This window comes from Sturnus vulgaris, chromosome 3, assembly GCF_052056855.1.
Source record: "Sturnus vulgaris isolate bStuVul1 chromosome 3, bStuVul1.hap1, whole genome shotgun sequence".
Classification (NCBI taxonomy): domain Eukaryota; kingdom Metazoa; phylum Chordata; class Aves; order Passeriformes; family Sturnidae; genus Sturnus; species Sturnus vulgaris.
In genome coordinates this window covers 5,008,074-5,021,969 of record NC_142245.1, presented here as the reverse complement: position 1 = coordinate 5,021,969, position 13,896 = coordinate 5,008,074, and the positions used below count along the sequence as shown (strand labels likewise).

Here is a 13,896-nt window from a genome sequence, read left to right as displayed (position 1 = left end):
ACTGTTTAAGGGTTTACATATGAATAAGGTGCCTAAGGTGGGAGATTTTGGTATTAGTGAACTGCCTCAGGTCACAGAGCAAATCAATGGCAGAGTCAGCATTAGCAGCCAGGACGTTTTGCAGGCCAGCAGAGTTTCCTGTGCTGTAGCCAACCCATAAATATGTCTGTATACACCTCAGTGTACATAATGAATTCAGCCCATAGTGTCTTTGCACTCTTCTGTACTGTTATGGCTGAAGGCAACACTGCATTTCCATTAAAGCCTCAGCAGTCCCATGCTAGCTTCAAGTCACGTCCCAAATCTACAGCTACGAGTCAAATCCAAATCAACAGCTGCCATTTCCTGCTTTTGAATCTGTTAAGTCACTTTTGGAGAATGTTCAGTTTCCCCTGAGTGTTAAGAACTTTCCTGGTATTTTATCTGGTAAGCTTCCTCTATATGGTCTGCGGTGTGTCTAGGGTGAGGGCTGGTATGTCCAGAGGAGCTGATGAGACCCCTGACCCAGGAGTACATCCAGGTGTGGAAAATCCTGAGTGGTGAGAGGAATGGGAGAGAATGGGCCAGACCCTGAAGGGTTCAGCTTATCAGGGAAACTGAGGCATTTCTCTTCAAGGCTGGCCCTGGAGAAAGAGGTGTCAGGGAGCACAAACCAAAGCGTTGGCTTACAGAGCAGGGTTTGTTTGACTACTGGGGGTTATCCCAGTGACAAGTTCATCCTTATTTGATAATAATGAAACACAAGTTTGATGTATTTGCTTGACTAAGATTGCCATCTGGGAAATAATATGTTTTGTGAGTGTTTATAACAATCATGGTTTAAGCCAAAATTGACTTATCATGATTGCTGCAAATAATGCTGCAATGTCCTGATTGAGCCTGATATTTCTTCTTTGTGAGTGGAGAAAATGTATTTTCAGGGCTTTTTGATTTTTCAAAGTATTTTGTGCAGTATAAATCATGCATTTTCCAAAGCAATGATTATAGCTGAATATTCTCTGTACTGGAGCTCAAAAGAAGAAAAAGGTTGTTTATGTAATTTTTAAGTGTTACATGTATTTAGGCTTTTGCTTTTTAGCTTGAGTGCAGATTGTTCCCTTTGAATTTTGGACTAGAAGGGGTTTGAATTTCATGGGTTTGGATTTTTTTCTAAACATTGTAGTTCCAGTGAAGGAAAAAGTTCAGTACTTTTCTGTCTTGGGAAAGAGCAGTTCCGCAAAGCGTGCCAGATCTGGATCATTCCAAGACTGCCCAGGAATGTCATCTTCATTTCTTAGATGTGATATAATCTGCAGCGAGAAAAGTTGGAGAAATTCTGTAACTTTCCTGAGTTTCTGTTTATTTCCTTTTCTTCAGCATAGTACAAATTGAAGATATCAGCTTGACTTGCCAAAAGGACGGGAGTCCTGTCTTTTGCTCGCTGAAGAAACTTTCTATTTACCCATAGTACCAACTTTCTCACACTGTCTCAATGGTTGGATTCAGTGCAGAAAACGGTGGTGAAAGATTGGCTCTGCCCGTTCATTCTCTCTTCCCAGACTGTTTTCCAGCTACTGCCAACTATAGTGTTGTAAGATTTTGTACAGTTTTTATTTTTGCAATGTGGACATCTGTCCAGTGGGAACAGAAGTGAGAATTTCAGAGTTTAATGGAAACCTGATAACTCAGTTATGAAAATGCTAATTAAGGCATATTTAAATGAGGCCTTTACAAATGATAGTTTTTATGACTAAAATCCCTTCCCACTTATCATCTGCTCAAATGACTGATGGAAAAAATTAACTGTTAAATTTGAAAACAAAGCAACTGTAGGACTCAGGGATTCTACACTGTCACTGTGATTTCTTTACATTTGCATGTGGTGTATTTTATGCTTTCAAAAAAAGGATATTAAGTGGAATGATGTGTTTCAAGGTTCTCTCCTATTTCTGAGTTTGCTAGTACATGTTTTCTTGCACTTAGAACTTCCAATACTCAAACTTTCATCAGTTTCTCAATATGGAGTATTTATGGTACTGGGAATTGTATCCTTACATGGTGTGGATCCATGGATCCAGAAGTGTGGGAGAAAGCCATTGCAAGGGGAAAAAAGTTCTGTCTTAAGCAGAAGCTACCGGATCTTTGTAGATGAATAAACACAAGAACTTTTCTGCATCTTTTACACGGTGTGGCCAACACCCCCTGGTGCAGTGTGAGTTTGCTGAATTGGCACCATTTCACACCCCCCTTTCTGCCTGTCAGAGAGGTGCCAGCTTCCAGGAGAGACTGGTGCTGCAAAGGCTCTCCAGAGCTCTGTGTCCTCAAACTGCTTCTCAAAGGAAGACTGGAAGTGCACTCCCCACTCTGGGGCATGCACTGAGTCCTCCTGCAGGGAGGACACCCTGAGAATACTGAGCCCAGTTGCTGTATTTTAGTTGGAATGGGCACCCTGTAGGTGCCACTTTAACCAGGATAAAGCTCTGGCTCTCCTCTAGGAGAGGAGGTCTAGGTCTAGGTCTCCTCTTTGACCAAGTGCTTAGAGGGAAAACATGCTTTTAACAATCGTATTTTTAAACCTCTTAAATGCACATTTTCCTACATTCGAGTAGTTCTCCAAACCAAGCAGGACACAATCATGTACAGAATATGGGGTGCAAGGTTTAGAACAGCTCTCTTTATTGATCTTTCATATAAAAAAATATCTGTACTGGATATTCCCTCTAAAAAAGGGATGAGTCCCAGGGTATGGAAATCATTTTTTTTCTCATCAGACTTGTTCCACTTGCAGGATTTTTGTTTTCTTGAAAACTCTTGCTGTGCTCAAGGAACCTCAGTGTGTTGCAGCATTATCTGCATGTGATGACATTTTGATACAGATCCGATGGCATTCTGATAAAGAATGATTTTCTTGAGCTTTAGTGCTTTATTTAATGTGGTGAATTCATGTAGAAGACAAAAGTGTAATGAGAGCCAAAGGACTGGAAGCTGAAACTACCTAAGCTCAACTAGGAAGTTTTAAAGATAATTCCTAAAAACATTTTGCAGTGAATGAGTTACTTTAATTCACTGCAATTAAGAAGATAGATATTTTAAAATGACTGCTCAGCCTCAAATAAAGGTTAAAGGCGCAAAGGAGTGAGATTTGTGTCTCATGATACACAAATGTCTGAGATAGAAACTGATGCTGCTCTTAAAACTTTCTGAATGTTCAGCAATGTGCAGTTTATGTACACAGACAGCTTTTGAGAGAGACAGATGCACCCAGAACCAAACACAGGTTTTTAGGTTTTTAAAGATTATTTTCAGAGCTTTTCAGAGAGTTTCCCTTGCTCTAGAAGCAGAAGTGTGCATTGTGTGAATACACAGGATAGACACCCCTCCTGTTTGTTTGTCTGACACTTCAGTGCAACAGCACTGCTAAACCCTTAGCGTTGGTGGTAATTAATGGGATTAGACATTTAAGTCATTGTTGTCACTGGCTTGGAAAACCAACACTTTCTATTTTAATCTCTTTTTAATGTTAGAAGTGGGATTTCTGTGCTGCCCTAACCCAAAATGTCTGACTAGATTAAATAAGTACAGGCATTAGCAAGCAGCAATTAGTCTGTGTATTACTGTGGGTAACTGCACGTGTGAGTGTTCACCCAGCAACAGCGAGAAAAGGAATTGTGCACAAATCCTTAGGCTTTATACTGAACTCTTCATCTTTTCAAACTAGAGCTGTGTGGACTATTCTTTTTGGTAATGTCTTTACAGTAGTGAATTTGTTCTGTTTTGACCCAAAGGACATCAGTTTTTCAGTTTATGTCAGTATTTCTATATCTGGAGTGGGAGCAAAACCTGGCATGAATCTCTATGAAATCCCTGTCACTGTTCTGTCTTGCACCAGGACCAAAAGACTAATGCTCAAAAAGTTGAAAGAGGAACCACAGAGGTCTGGAGAGAAATGCTCAGAGGGGTGAAAAATTGTGTTGGTGATCAAGAGGATTTTGATTAAAAAGCTCTTTATGTAACATCTTCCATACACTGATAAATGTTCAGCAGTAAAAGCTCTCTGGGAATCAATTCCCTCTAATAATGTTTGTTTATTTTTACCTTCTTTTAAGAGCAAACCTCAATTATGCGTCTGCCAAAGGAAGGGAGAGCATTTAGGCCGCTTGTTGGGGGCTTTAGGGTTTGATGAAGGGCTTTACAGGGAACTTGAAGGCTAAGTTGCTCTTGACATTTTGGTTTTCTCTGAATTTAATACATTTGTATTTTTGGAAAGGCTTGATGATGTGAGACACTTTTTCCATGTTCCAGTGTCTGACAGGATACTTCTTTCAGTTCATTGTGACACTCCTGTTGAATTTAGGATAGTAGGCTCCATTTTTGCAGCTTTATCCTGAGCTCCCGTTACTCTCCAGACTCAGTGACACTTTAAAAGGGAGAAGGCAGCTGTGTGATTGTCTGACAGGTTTCTGTTCTCTGACCTTGGAACTGGTCCCTGGCTGCATTCTGGATAAGACTAAATCAGTTTTATATATGTTTGAAACACCTGTCTGCATTATGGGATGCTTACCTGGAGACAAAAGCTCTTTGCTGGCTTGCACTGCTGCCCTTAGGGTTTATTGAATGTTAAAATGTCCACGTTTGAGACAACATTGATAAGAAACGTGGTGGCATCTCAGGGTTTCACTTGTCTCTTAGGTCCTGAGTAGAACTGGTCTATCAAAGCAGACATCTCTGAGCTTTCTGGGATGAAAACATGTTGTTCAAGAAAAGGCTCAGTTTAAGGAAGATTAAATTGTCTAGAAATCTTAAGACATGAGAATGAGTCAAACTTTTCATGCTTGGTGGTTTTTTATCATGTTGGCGTTTTGTTAGTTTTTGTTGGTTTCTTTTTTTTTTTTCCAGAGAGAATCTGTCATTTGTTGTTTTTTTTTTCCTTGTTTGCTGTGGGTTTTTGTTCTTAATGATAGAGCCAGGTGCCAACAGCAAACGATTTGCAAAGCTTGTTACGGAGCTCGATGAGCATCGCAGCTGTTGCTGCAGTTCTGGATCCCTCCAGCTTATGCTAAACTTGCTGCTTTGAAATCCACACAGCCTGCAGATCATATCCCTGTATCCCTGATGAAGCTATCCCCACAAATCTAAGGAATGGCTACTTCCTTTCATCTCCTGCTGGTGGATGTTGCTGGCCTTACACTTGAATTATTTCAGGAATTTCCTATAGTAGAGAATGGTCTGTAGTCGAGCACGAGCAGCACTGGGAGTTTGATTTAGGTAATACAACATTTTCCATCAATATTTGGCTCCAAAGCCTAAGTCAGGTCTCTGGTGCAAGCTTGGTGCAGTCCAGCCTGATTAATCCAGGATAAATCAGGCTGTAAATTCTCTCCTGGTGTAGGTTAAAAGCCTCTACCAGTCAACTTTAATTGTTCTTGCATGGTCATGCTCTATGTGAATTTTCATTCCCTTAAAGTGCTGTGTGCTGTTTTATGGTCACCATGCTCAAATTCAAAGTGGGAAAAAAGGTGCTGCTAGCTACTTAGTAATTCCTTGTGTCTCTAAATAAATGTTATCTCCTTAGTAAAGTTCTTTTCTTCTCATTCTTTTACATAAGGGACTAGGAAAAATTGTGTCAACACTGGCTGTTTAAGGAGAAATGTTACACTAATCTTTTGGATACTGAGAAATCTCATGTAAAGCAAGAACATCTTGACAGGGTATAGCTTCACATTTATTCAAAATAAAATGATCATTTATTAAGAAAACAATGTCTGCTGGTGGTAACCCCATTCTGATTTTCTAAATTAGCCCTTCTCCACAACAGGCTCATTATCTAGGAAATGACTGCTGCTAGTACGGTATCAAAAGAAAATAGGCACAAGTAGCAGGAAGAATATTATTATTATTGCAGCTCCCAGTAGTGCTGCTACCATTAAGATTCTGTGAGAATTTTCATGGGAAGGCTCCTCTTTTCCGATATTTTTTATTTTTACGTGACTATAAAATCAGAGCTATATGAGAACAGTCCATTTGAGGTCTGAGGCCAGCAGTGTGTTTGCTTTGAGCAGCTCTTGAAGAGTAACTTGATACCACCAAGTAGCTGTTCTGTGATTCTATGGCTGTGTTAAGGCAGGGAGTTTAATGCCTGCTTTTTCCTTTGTAGTACAATAAATCCACCCATTTTATAATTTCCATCTGGGTTTGAGCTCTGCCCATCTCTCTCATCTTCCTGTCATAAACCGGGATTCTGTTGGTGGCTCTGTGGAAGGCAGTGACTTTGGCAGGAGAGCTGTGACTCTCTGATCCCAACTGGAGTTCACTGTTGGCATCATTGGACATCAGGATTTTCCTCTACTGAGGAAGGTTAGTGTTGGTTCACGTGATTCTGAAGGATTGAAGCTTTCAAGCTCACCAGCAGCTCACAAAGCAAGCAAAATAGATTGCAGAAAGTCTTACTGCTTATTAATTGTGCAGTTCAGCTGGAATTCCAGAGCTCCTTACTATGCTACCTAAAATATTTACCCCAGAGGGCAAGAGGAGTGAAGTGTTTGCTGTATTCTAAGGAAGTGATGGAGACCTCTTGGAAATTCAGGAATTCAGTGTGAGGACATCAGGAGAACATGAACCTGTTGTCTTGTTCTATAGGCAGAAGTGATGTTTGTGAATGGAAAGTGTTTCCTGGGTATTGGTTCATGTGAAATAATTTGGAGGCCTTTGTGCAATACCCACTTGTTGAATATCAGTTTTGCCAGGAGAAAAAAGTCCTAGGAATTGACATTCTAATCAGTGTTTTTGTAAAAGGAACCAAGGTTTGAGTGGATCTAAAAACAAATCTACCCTTACAGCAACAAAAGTCACCCCTCCAAGGAAGAGAAGCACTGAGAGGAGAGGGAAGGGGTTGGAGAGCACATGGTGTCTGGCCTGTGACCAGACAGCCCCATCACTGAGCATTTTACTGTGGGATCTTAAAGAAATCTGAATTTCTCATGGATCTCTTCCTGATCCTCTTGCTTTATTTTGCTGAAAACTTCTTCTTCCAACCACTGCTAAGTAAGTGAAACATTTCTAGTGAAATATTTCCTGACTGAAGTTGTCAGAGGGGCTGAGCAGGGAGCTGCAGCACTGCCTGGCACGGGGAGAGGGGAAAAGGCAGCAAACCATGGGCTCGTGCCTGGGCATGTGCTTGAGGAGAGCTCTGAGCTCATGGGAAGGAGAGTTTGTGGCCAGTGTGGCTACACAATGTGGGGAGGAGGAGTGGTGTCCCTGTGAGAGGGCTTTCTTCCCTGCTGGAGCTGAGACTGGGATGGTGATGGTGACCCAGGCTTGTCTGTGACAAGCTGAGTAAACCTTTTTGGACGTGCAGCCAAGCCCGTGCCTTCCTCATGGACAATGGGATTTTGGGATTTTTGGGTTCCTGCTGTCTGGGGCTTCAGCTGTCCAGAGCGTGTTTGCTTTAGTCTTGTTATGCAAGGACATAAAGTGATGCAAGTACCAGCGAAATGCAAGTTTGGATTTTGTCTAATTATGACCTCCTTAAGTTAATTTTTATGCATCAAAGCTATTTGACATTTGTCAAAACAAATTCAAGTCCCTGGGAGAGATTTTATGACAAACCCGCCATTGATCTGACAGCTTGCTCTCTAGGGAAGGCAGAGTGTGGCTGGCATTAAAGACTTAATGCTTCCAAAGTTCTCCTTTACTCCTGGTCCCAAGGCAGAGTGGCTGGGCCTGGGCGAAGCGACTGCCACGGTGGCAGCTGCGAGTTTGACAGTGTTATGAAGAATCGCAACTGTTGAGCAGTGGATTGTTACACTGCCGATGACAGCGTTGCAAATTAATTCTGAAATTAACGGAGGGGACGTGGAGAGGTCCCAGTGTTCCTGGGAAAGGGAGAGGGCAGTGTTGAAATCAGCACTGAAGCAGAGGGAGAGGCGCTCCCCGCGTCCCGCCTGGCAGCTGGATGCGAGCGCGGAAAATGAGGATGCGCGGCAGCCACGTTCACCTCGGGAACGCCGAGCCTTGGAGGAGATGAGCAATCCGGGCTGTGGGGTGGGGGTGGGGATGTTTGGGGTTCTCTGGTGCTCTGGTAAATGATTTATTGCTCCTCCTCTATCTCTGAGATGAGAAATTAGTAGGCTGATATTTCACTTCTATTCTTAAAATAACCTGTTGTTTTGCAAAATGAAATAATTTCTCATATAGCAGCCTTCTCCTAGCCTTTGTCAGATGTTATTCAGCCCAGAGTACTTCCAAATACTCGATATTATTTCACCTACGTGTGCGGAATGCCTTCTACTTCCAACCTGAGGTATCATTCACTGGTTTGTAGTAGCCATTAACATATGCTTTTCCCATGGTTTGTGTACTTATTCTAAGCATGTGCCTTTTACAATGCAGAACACAAGAGACTTGTTTTGTAAGATTAATGAAGGTCACCAAAATTCTCAAAAGTATTCTGATAATTAAGGCTTTGTTTATCAAAAACAAGTTATATTAAGAGCAAAAAGATTCATGGTAATTATTCATAATCTTAACAATTCAAGTGTAGCCACCTCATTTGTGCATTTAATTCTTCTTGTTAATGTTTTGCATAAATCTGCATAATTACTTGAGTTGCCTGTTGTAATTTTGACAGCTACTCAGTTCATGTGCACTAAAGTATATCAAAAGCTTGATGTGCTGAATATTTATAATTTTACGTATGTTCTTGGGATAATATTTTTTCAACAATATTTTTAGTTTTTGTAAAATTGACATGGAATACTTGGAAAGATTGCCAAACACAGATCTCCATATCAGCACATGATGGAACTAGAGCAACACTTAAAGGTATAGAACCGAGGTTTGGAGGTGTTTTACAGAAAATCCAAATGAATTGTGCACATGAACTGTTTTGATCATTTTCCAGTGGGTGTGTTATACTCCATTAATGTAAAGACATCCTTTTTTTTTTTTTTTTTAATATAAAGTTTTTCAGTGTGTTCGCTGCCTGTGCAAGTCCCACTGGATTTTATTCCTGGTCTCATACGAAAGAATCCCAGGGAAAAGCATCAGTGGAGCAGCATCAGCATGGGCAGCACTGCCGGGCTCCTGGGGGAGAGCTCCCTGCCCTCCATTCAGCCAAACAAAACAGCCCCAACAAGAGCCCGGCCCGACTTTTGCCTTCCCAAATGCTCCCACACGTGGACATTTGGTGGGTGATGGACTGAGAGAGGCGTTTGTGGAATACACAAAAAGAATAATGGCATAGCTCAGTCGGGTTCCTTCGCCCACGGTTTTGGGGAGGGGAGGGATTTGCAGAGTGGAAAGGTGGCAGTGACCTCTTCTGCACACAGAATAAATACCCCGTTCGGTAAGGACTGCAAATACTGAGGGTATTTATAAATATCTTTGTGCTGGTGAATTACAAAGGCAGTTGCTAACTAATTACAGCAGGAAGTTTTCAGTGCATCTGATGAGTGTCTGGCACAGCGCGGTGTGAATCTTCAGTCGGCTCAAATCACACACATTATTCAGGCTTTTTACAAATGTTGACAAAATGCTGGTTTGAAAATTCTTGCTCAGATCCCTCAAAAATACTGTCTCAAGACAGTTTTTGGAAAGACTGTGACTATTATTTTTGAAAGCCTGTGTTCTGCGCAGTGAAGTTATCAAGTTTTGCACTTAGGAATAATCTTCCAGTGTGTAAAGCTGGTGTAAAGCTCTGCTGTAAAAGTGTGTGCTCACTATTTGGGTGTGTTTTGACCTTACTAAAATAATGCTGTGCCTCATAAAAAAACCACGCCTTGCATATGTTTATTAGCTCTCCCATGCAAAAATTCATAGTTTTATATGGAAATCAGTTTGATTTAAGAGAGACAAAAGGAGGGGAATCCTACTTTAGCCATCAGAGCATTGTTTCCTAGGAAAGAGATTTGATATGAATGAAATGCAGTTGTCCAACAGGAGAAGAAAATGAATGTATTCAAGCCTTATCAAAAAGCAGAAACAAAATCCTTTGGATGCCGGTGTTGCAGCCCTGCAGATTCCTCTGCTGTCACACAGAGCTGGTGCTGTACAATAATTTTGAACATTTAAGGCACCAGAAATATGGGTTATCCTTCAGTCATGGATCCACTTCAGGGGGGTAACACCATGGGAGGAGGGAGAAAGATTTAAACTGTTTCTGTTCTGCTCAAAATATATTTGGGGTTGATTTAAGAGTAAAAGGAGGAAAAGTGCAGTTGTCATGCCCTGCTATCTTTCACTTTAATGAGCACTCAAATGTAAGTGAAAAATTAAAAGGTTGTTATATTTAGAAATAGCTGGAGCCATATACTCAGTGTATGTTGCACACAGTGGGGAATGAGCATAAAAAATGAGGGGGAAAAACCCATCTACTTTGCAGCTATATTCATTAATTAAAAGAAGATTGTTAAACTAAATTTGGAAATAGGAAAAAAAAAAAAGAAAAAACTTCTTTAATTGTGTTTACCCAAAAGCCTTTTCTTCCTAATTTAAATAGCATAAACATCTGGACTAAAGCAATATTAGAATCATGGCAGTAGTCAAGCAAATCTTGTGGAAAATAATGAAATTAGATCCCTGGTGTTGTGACAGAGTAAGGGCAGGATACATCAGTTCGATGTTAATAAAATTTCCATGAATGACTGAATACAATTAAGAAATTGTCAGTTGCGGCAATGAACTTTTGTAGCTCATAGATGTTTGCATCATTTGATTATGCTGGCAATTTAAAATTGTTTGTTAGTGTCTGTGTTGGGATATTAATTATGACCTTTATTACAGCCCACAATTAAACCAGTCGTATAGCAACAAGCAGCCTGTGTTGTGGTACTAAAAGATCTGAACTGTTCAGAACAGGGTCTTGGTATGTTCAGACCATTCACTGATCATCCAAATTGGAAATTATTTCAAATGATCCAGTACTTTAAAAAACAATTCAGCTGGGTTGAGTAATCCCTTTAATAAAGAAATTTTGGTTTAATAGCATTTTAACAGTTTTAATTGCTAACAACATCTGTAAAACTGTTTTAAAGAAGGGAGAGAGAAAGCATTTTTAACTGTGACTCCAAGACAAGCTTTCTCCTGCTTCAGGAAGAGAAACCAATTATTCATTGGTTAATTAGCTGTAAACAACTTTTTAAAGACACATCCATTATATATGTAATTATTTGAAAAAAAGCTTTAATATTTATTTGGCTAATGCATAATTATTAGTGCGTGCTAAAAGGATTAGCAGCATTTAGATGACCACTATTGTTGGGAAATATCAGAGTGGAGAGAGATTAGCATCAGGCCGGAATGTGCAGGGATGGATCCAGCGTGTGCCTGCACCCCTTCAGCAGTGACAAGGGACAAATCACACACACAGACACAAAGCCTTGAAAGCTGAAACCTCACACTTTTTCCTCTTTAATATTTCTCTGATACGTGCAGGAAATATATCCCCACCAAAGGATTTCTGTATCCAGTGGAATACAGAGTTCCTGTGATTTTTTAAATTTTTATTTTAAAAATTTTTTTAAGACTCTCATGGCACATTTGTCTTTTTTTTTAATTTATTTTTTTTAAAGACTCTGTAGTCCCTTTATTATTGCACAGCTAACTGGCAACTTTACAATGCCCTCAGCACATCCATTTACTGTTATACCTAATTTACTAAGAAGATGTAAAGTCCTGGTGAAATCTATTTAGGTTTTTGTAACGTGTTGGCTGAAGCAGTGTTTATAGTCATTAGCATATGAATGAAAGGACTCATATTTTAAACATTTAAATATTTTTAATAAAGGTCAAGGGAAACTGTAACATTTGTCCTAACACATTGCAAATTCCAAGTAAGACATCACAGAACCTGCTTGGAAATTGTGTTGATTTACTCTCGTGTTTATCAAAAAAAGGTTTGAGTGTATAAACTAAAATTCCAGGAGGAGGCAATTCAGGGCCACATCAGTAACAACTTAAGCTTCTGAGTTACCTAATTCTGACACAACCACGGTTGTGTGGTGCTGAAATAGTTCTCCTGCACAAATCTAATAAAATAATTTCTGTTAAACCCAGACCTGGCATTTCATGTGCCAAGTCCCCATATTTTGGATGAGACAGAATTTTTCAGAGCCAGTTGTGGAAGTGAGTGGATAAATGGTGTGACAGGAGCACTGCAGCTTCCCCTGCAAGGGTCAGGGATGTGCTTTAGCCCTGACCTGCAGGGATGGCCCTGAGCAGTGGGAGATTTGTTCAGTCTCCATGAATTTGGCTGCTGTTCAGATGCTGCCAGTAATGATGCTAATTGCTGGCATTGGTGACGTTTGTGATACAGGCACCTGTACCATGGCAGGATTTCTGATCTTTTCTGCAAGAAAACAGCTCTCAATTCTCTTTTATGAAACTGGAGCAACAGTGTTTGACAGCTCAGGAGGAATGCCATGGGTGATTTTAGCATTTCAGTTCACTGGGTATTTGTAATTATCTGGAGTTTAAGGAGAAATGTTGCACTTCGATTTGGCTGATTTCTTTACAGCATTCATTGTGTGGAAGCATTTGGGGGGGATGGAATTTTTGTTTTAGTTGACAAAGAAATTATTACATTTGAAGGGCTTTGTGTATTTAAGCATCGATGATTATTTAGAAGGCTTGGTTCCTGCAAATTGGAAGCCTGGTAGCTCAATTTACTAATTTATTTTGTGATCTGTGACTAAACTGAGTAAAAATGCAAATACCACAAGCCCTTTACATTTTATCACCAGATCAGTGTACTGATGTGGGAGGATCAGAGTCACTAAACAGTTCAACACTTGTGATTTCTAAGCAGTCAGACACTAAAAGCATCCATAGTGGAGACTAGAGGAAAAGTCCTGTGAACAGAGGTTTTAATGGAATTCAGTATTTATTTGTTCCTGACTTGGAATGCAGAAGCAAAACTTTATTGTCCATTGTGAGAATGTTTTCTTTGTCTCCTATCACATGTGGCATTGAGCCATCACTGTGTTGCAGCAGGATCATGGGCTGGGAGGAAACAACTGGGAAAGGTTGAAAGAAACACTGAAAACTTAAATGGGTGTTGGCATTGCCTTCCGATCGCACCTCTGTTCAGAGAGCATCGACAAAAATTATAATCTCTTAAGTAATTTTTGTTTTTAACAGATATTCCCCCCTGGTTTTAGGAAGTTTTGTTTAAAAGTCATTTCATTTAAAAGTATTACAGCTGTTTATTGGCTACTTATTTGCAAGTCAGTGTTACGAGTGATGTCAGCACCACTTTGGAAGCAGTGATAGGGCAGAGTCCTTCTCCTGGTGAAATCAGTGGAAGTCTTGCCCTTGCCTCTTAAGGAAGCAGATTTGGGTCTATTAATCCCTATTTTTGCAGATCCAGCAGAGGGAGCAGAAGTCCACCGATGGGGTTGCTTTGGACGAAACATTTGGGGTGGCAGATGGGTTGGCAAAAATTGCTTGTGGAGGTGGGGAACTGCATGAGTCATTCCCCCATATTCTAAGAAAACTGCTCAATTAAAACACGAAAGATTGCACTGTAATTCAGTAATTTTTCACATCCTGGAATTTCATTTTTTCTTTAAATTCTCCATGAGTTGGTACATTATTATAACAATTGATTAGAACTATTTCCAGCACTTACACCAGTGTAGTGATCCCAATTAGCCAGCAGATAATTGTTTTTGTAGGGAATAACACCCAGTCATGTCTTTGCACATCAACTCCCCTGCCATGTTGCTGCACTTGTGAATATACAGCAGAAGAATTGTCCCCTTTCAAAAACAATAATTAAGAAAGGATTAGCTGTAGTGCTGCAGTTATTTTAAGGTGCATGCCATGGATACAGATCTGTCCCGAATGTTGTTACCACTGCCTTAAAAGCAGGAACAGAAAGGGGTGGTGTGGGACTTGCTGCTGAAGGTGGCAGTGAGTGGG

General features: G+C 40.4%; 1 protein-coding gene across 9 annotated transcripts in view; it reads left to right on the top strand.

The window, feature by feature from the left end:
- LOC148224150 (uncharacterized) overlaps nucleotides 1–13,896 on the top strand; it is a 444,317-nt gene that overhangs the window by 80,570 nt on the left and 349,851 nt on the right. Inside the window, exon 1 of one of the 9 annotated variants that reach the window (XR_015802072.1) lies at nucleotides 8,058–8,278. The exons of the other annotated variants lie outside the window; for them this stretch is intronic. The gene's annotated coding sequence lies outside the window, so the exon portion shown is untranslated. Of the gene's footprint in view, nucleotides 1–8,057; nucleotides 8,279–13,896 lie in introns of those variants that run through there. 9 annotated transcript variants of the gene reach the window in all.